The following is a 6,354-nucleotide window of genomic DNA, read 5'->3' on the forward strand; positions in this document are numbered from 1 at the left end:
CACTTATTTAAATTAAATCAAATCAAAACAGGATCCCAATGTGTTTTTGAGGAAATGTTCATCTTTAAGCCGATACTATAACATTGATTTCATAAAAAACAGAATAAACAAACCAAATACAAGCTTCAAAAGACTCCCAAATGTTTTAACTTGACTTCAAGAATTGTGTGTTTGTACAAGATTTCGTCTCACCCCCTGTTTCAGCACTCAACAATGAGAGTGGAGAAATTTTCTTGTCATCAGCTTCCTGAAAAGCTTGTTCTCTCGATCCTCTTATGTCCGTTCATGACTCACATCCCACTTTACCATTCACCACACCCACACACACATAGTAATGTCTAGTATCTTAAATTCATGTATTTCTAACATAATTATTCAAACACAAAAGTTTTACAGGAATTCAACATTAAATTATTTGCTCATTATTTGAAAGTAACTGGGAGATTTATAAAAACATGAATCACTTGGTGGGGATGCTGCACACCTTTTATATAGCTGTTGCCTTTGTTGTGGTTCTCAATGACAGCTTCCTGTTGACTTGTGAAGAGAAACTCTTTTCCAGAATCTGTTGCACCAAGCAGACCAACATAGCAGTGACCATCCAATTACATTTAAAATTTACTTTTATTGATTCCCACAGGAGGAAATTTCAGTTTTTACACTCTGTAAGTCATGAACACAAACAAAAATCCTATGGACATGCATTAATGGAGAGATGTCAGAGTGACGGAGTGGCCCACTGCAGGCACTCCTGAGCTGATGGTGGGGAGGGGGTTTGGTACCTTATTCAAGGGCATCTCAGCAGTGCTCAGGAGGTGATCTGACACCTCTCCAGCTACCAGACCAACTTCCATATTTGGTCCACACCGGGACTTGAACCGGCGCCCTTCCAGTCCCCAACCCAAGTCCCTACAGACTGAGCTACTGCCGCCCACAAATGATCTGTAGGTAATTTAGAAAAAGCATTTGATCGTGTGCAGATGGACAGAAAGAAGTGCAATAAACTCTCTGCCCAGGAGATAGTACCAGATGGAATTAAAGGCTTACTTGAAAGCCAGTGCCTCAATCCTCTCAACTGGTGTACAGGATGGCCTCTGCCTGGTGGTTCCTTTGCAAGTAAGGCCACCAGATACTTGATGGACACTGTTCATGTTCATCAATTGTGGACTGTACAGAAAAGGTTTTCTTTATCAATCACTGATGGAAGTCCTGGAAAACATCCATTGCCAAAACTGTCTGTCCTAGACAGATCCAGTGTTACGCCGCTACACAAACCCACTACTAAATGCTATCCTTGAGTCTGACTCTAAGGCCAGTGAGCCTGTAACTTCATGCCTCTCCTTACATGTTGCGTAAACGTGAAGGTATATCTTGCCTTATCTGAATGTGTGTGCAACTGTCCTGTCTGTTTGAGGGGTGCATGTAGGTGACTCACCGCCAAGATCCTCGTATGTGCCGCGACCAGCTCACTCGGACAGCCCGATCCACGGAGTCACTTGGGTATGATCTCCTCCGCCAGCCCTCTCTTTCATATCAGTTTAGTTCATGTGTAAAAAGAACCCGAGAAGTGTTGACACAAAAACAAACGTTACTTCAGATTCAGTCTCTCAGGTGTCTGCGTCCTCGCGTCTCCCTCGTGGTGTCTCTTCGACTCAAAACCAATTTCCGCCGGCTCCTCTGCAGGTTCTGCTAATGAAGGTTACAGAGACAGAGCCACCACACCCCCCTCAGGTGTGTCATCAGTACTGACCCTGCTTCTCCTCCTTCCAACCACGCCTACCACTAAAGACACTGAAGTGAATCCTCCTAATGCATTATCATAACACCAGTTTCAAATGACTGTTACGCAGTCAACTCACAGAAGCCTCTTCTTCAACAACAATGCCTTTTTAAAAACATCTATCCCCCAGGATTAATCTGAAAATTGTCTTAAAGCCAAACCGCAACAGGATTGGAGAGTGCATTGTCCACTAGTGCATCACTAGGAAGTTGGTGTTGCTCATTCCCTTTTATTTCCTGTTCTACACCTTTGAAGGGCATCTCTTCTGCTTTTCTTTCAGGACACCGCAGTGCTGCTTGTTGAAGATATTTACTTTGAGTACTGTACTGGAGGCTGCCCTAAAGTTGATAGCTGCCGGAATGTCATGATGCCAAGTTGGGATCTCCACCTTCCAAACTGATATGAAGTTTACTGACTACATGAGTCCCTTTGTTTACATCCCAAATCTCTCTCGGTAGTGAGAGAGGTCTTCAGACTTCACGGCCATACAAAAGAGAGGCTTGGGGTACATCCCTGTATGCAAAGAGGGGGCATAGCAGCTACTGATCCCAGCCTGTACCCCCTTAATCACAAACTGCACATACATTTGCATCAGGTTCTTGTTCTAGTACGCTTCCAATTTGATATTTGGTGATGATATTGTGTGGTCTTCAGGCTAGGAATAGCAAGTAAGTGACAAACCTGATTCAGGAGTGAACCAGTGAAAGTTAGGCCTTTTTTACACCTGGTATGAACATGGGTCTTGTGGGATCCAATGACATGTGATCTGGAATTTGGTAAAGAACTACACCCTCCAGAAAGACTGACTGATTTTGTTTTAATGGATTGAACTTCTTGGTAGTTGGTAGCTCAGGTCTTAGCTCCTTCCCTTTAACTGTCTGGCAAGAGACACAAAAGATGCATCAGTTTTGGGCTTCACTATTCTGACAGCCGGTTTTCAGAATCTTCAAAGATGTAGTCCTAAATTGTCCAGTAAAAGGATAGGGAACTGAGAACGTCAGAGGGCCATTTTGATTTTTGAGTTTTTGTGACAGCAGTATTACATTTTGGGCCTTAGTCTTGCACCAACAACCAAAAGAGTATTTGAGGATAACCCCTTTGATCAGAAGGATAAGACTATCAGCAACCCCATATCAACCCCATCATTCTTATGCTTAGTTTCTTCATGAGGGCATACCACAAAGCCCATCCGTGTCATCTTAACTCAACTTACAAGGTATATTCTGGTGTGACAGGATAAGAGTTGTCATTTTATCAAAAGGTTATATTAGCCTTCTGGCTGAATCTGCCACACGGGAGGCTCACAAACATCCAGCCCCTACTGGTGTTGTGAGCTGGTTTGTGGCTGTAATGCTTCTCCATGTGTGTAGTTCTGTGTTTGCCATACTTCTGGGCAGTCACAAAGATGTTGGCCATGTCATGATTTGGTCTCATTTAGTTTTGTATTTCAGCGTTTAGGTGTTTTAATTTCTCCTGTCCATTGTAGTGATGCTTGTTTCCCTTGTGAGTTTTTGTCTTAACGTTTCATAGTTTAGTCTTAAGTGTTTCCTGTTTTATTTTGTAGTTTCTTATCTTTGTGTTTCTTTGTTCTAGTGGTAATGTTACATTCTTGAGTTCTGTGTGTCTTTAGTGTTTCATGATTTAGTTTGTAGTTCTCCTCAGTGTTTCTTGTATTGTATTCCCTGAGTTTCCCTCCGTGTTGTTAAATGTTGGAGTGTCAGTGTTTCCTAATGTTTCTCAGTGTTTCTCAGTTTTTGGATTTTCTCAGTTTGGACATTTTGATAGAAATTTTTAGTTTCTGCCTTTTTGTTTAAATAAATAGTTTTATCAGTTTATTCTGCACTTGGGTCCACCTCCTTGTTTTCCCACACTCGTGACAGGCCAGCCTTCTTTGCTAAAGTTGGGTCATGTGCCTGTGATTCAGACCTGAAGCTGGAAGCTTTTAGCTTTTGGCTGCACCCTTTCCATAATGCTCCTTAAGTTTTGCATAGCTGGAGCTCGTATCACTATACTACAAAATATAAGGGACGTAATGGTATCGCCAATTTATCAATATCGCAGTAATGAAAAGTGTCTCGATACCTTTGACATATAAAGCCAGGGCAACCTGACACAGTCGTCACAGTCTGCTCTCAGCACAGATAAGATCGACCTGTTTTGAATGGATTCATCCAAGTCACCTCTAGTATCATCTGTTCTCTCTCGATAAAACAGCTCAAATGCCATGCCAAAAGATTCTTCAGGAAGCATTTTCCTAACCTTTGAGGTATATACTTATGTAATAGTATAGAGAAGGTTCATGCGTTGCTACATCATGTTAAAAGAAGTTTCACCTTCCTCACAGCAAGTATACCTGTTCTGTATTCTGCTTTGGCCTGTGAGGCTTTAGAGGCCATGCAGAGAAAGAGCAGTTTCCTGTCTTGCTCACGAGGGCTGAAGGACTTATATAGGTGAGAGCTCTAGGACTTTTGATCAGAGTGCATGAGTTGCCACATTCAGTCCCCACCAGACATCAGGCAAGGTGGGAGGGGCAGACTGAGGCAGTGAGAGACTGAGGGTGGGAGAAATCAAGACAGACAGAGAGAGAGAGAGAGAGAGAGAGAGAGAGAGAGAGAGAAAGCTCACATGAGCAGAGTGTTCACAGAATAGTGAAATTGGAGCTACATGCACACAGGGTGTATCTGCTGGGATGCTCTCCGAGTATTATTCTAAACTTCTGACTTTGATTGTTTCATTGGTTTTGAATGGTCTGGTGTGACTGGAAGAGTGAGCGAGAGAGGGAGAGTGAGAGACGGAGAGAGAAAGGGAGAGAGACCAGGGTGAAAATGTGGTTCCAATCACTTACAAAGATGCTTTTGTTCTGTAGCTGGGGCCCTCTCTCTCTCTCTATCCCTCTCTCTGCCACACATGAAGTTTTGCAGTTTCGTCCACTTTCTCATCATGATTTCTCTGGAAGTGTGGGGGGGGTGTTGCTGTTGGGAGCAAAGCGCATACCTGAGAGACACAAATAATTTGAGACTGGATTTTCTTTTTTTTTTAAAAGCACATTGTGGATATTCTGTGTGTTTTTGATTTGGTTTGGTTTGCATGGCAAAGCTCCATTCCTTTCGTTGTCTTGGCTGTTAAGACATTAATATTAAGACATAAATGAAAAGATTACTACTTCGCAGATTACAGGAAATGAATGGAATGAGTTTGATGAACTTCATGTTATTTATTGCTGAAGATAGAGTCAAGGAGTCTGTCTAAATATTTGTTTTCAGGGTTCAACAGATTAATTGGGGCTATATAAACAATGCATTGCAACTTTATTCTAAGTCTTCTAATGTTTTTTGTTTTTTATTTCTCTGTACTATTTATCTGACAAAACCATTAAAACACTATAAGCCAAATATTGGTAGATATTTTTCCCGACTTTTCTGAGGATGAACAGTTTTCTGCAATGTTTTCTTCAGGTTCCAGGAGACCCTGCACCTTCCTTAAAAAGCTTTGAATAAATGATTGCCTAAAAACCTGTACAAGGTTACACCAGATAAGTTCAAATGTAGCCTAGTGTAAGTTCTTACTTATGACGGAGCTTACGCTCTACTTATATTTTAGGTGTTGCACTTTCTGAGATAGTTCTAACATAGAACACTACAACAACATACACTTAGCTCCTAGAAGGAGTTAAGTCCTCGGTAAAATCCGGTTGACATAAGCCACTAGGGACTTTTTGAGGAACTATGTGCATTTCAACCGCAGGAACCAGGGTCTAAATGTAGGACTGGGGTAATAGATCGACCCCTAAAAAAGACCCTGTTCTGGGGAAAGTGCTTGATTGTCCCCCCTTCCCCAGTCCCCAGCTGGACTGCACTCATACTGCTCCAGGGCCAACCAGGCCTGAGCACAGTTACCTCTGTACATACATCATCACATGAAGTGCTGCAGAATGGCACTCCAGGGCTTTTCTCCCCAAGTGAGGAAATAGAATATTTGCTGTTTGGATATTAGTTTGGCTTAGTGGCTTAGTTTTGGTTGTCTTGTTCAGATACAGCACTTTTACAATCCTGAATTTCTAGACGGGCATCGATTACACGTCATGTTTTGTTCTTGTGCTTGTACTGTACCGTGCAGAAGCACACCTCTTCCAACCGTGCCAGAGCCAAGGAAATATACCCTGCTTGAGAATAGTATGGAGCACTCACACTGGCCAAAGGAAGTGGACTTTGGGGGTCAAATGTGTTTGAGCACAGTACGGATTGACTAGTGTATAGTGCGCCCTAGAAGACTGCAGCTGAAAGCCCACTGTTTTTTTTTCTCTACCTTTGTTTATGATCAAAGTCTGGCTGTTAGAATTTTGACGAGGTACAAAACACACTATTATAGACTTAGCATGACTTAGAGAAAAGAGGAACAAAACATTACAAAAGTATAAAAATAAACAGAAAAGAAAATAACAAAGGAAGAGCAGTCAGAGTCTGTATTTGTTGATCTCTTAAGCTTACCCTAAGGGGTTATTATCATGTATCATTAAATAAGGTGTTTCTTCGTCTTTGGTTGAAATGAGGGAAACGAGGTTTACCAGCTCTAAT

General features: G+C 42.0%; 1 protein-coding gene across 1 annotated transcript in view; it reads right to left on the bottom strand.

Moving 5' to 3' along the window:
• The window catches only part of mdfi (MyoD family inhibitor), a 42,794-nt gene extending 41,122 nt beyond the window's left edge, over positions 1 to 1,672 (bottom strand). Inside the window, exon 1 of the mRNA XM_020634276.3 lies at positions 1,436 to 1,672. The gene's annotated coding sequence lies outside the window, so the exon portion shown is untranslated. The remainder of the gene's footprint in view (positions 1 to 1,435) is intronic.
• Positions 1,673 to 6,354: the final 4,682 nt, after the last annotated feature.

The sequence above is a fragment of the Labrus bergylta genome, chromosome 5 (assembly GCF_963930695.1).
Source record: "Labrus bergylta chromosome 5, fLabBer1.1, whole genome shotgun sequence".
Taxonomy (NCBI): Eukaryota; Metazoa; Chordata; class Actinopteri; order Labriformes; family Labridae; genus Labrus; species Labrus bergylta.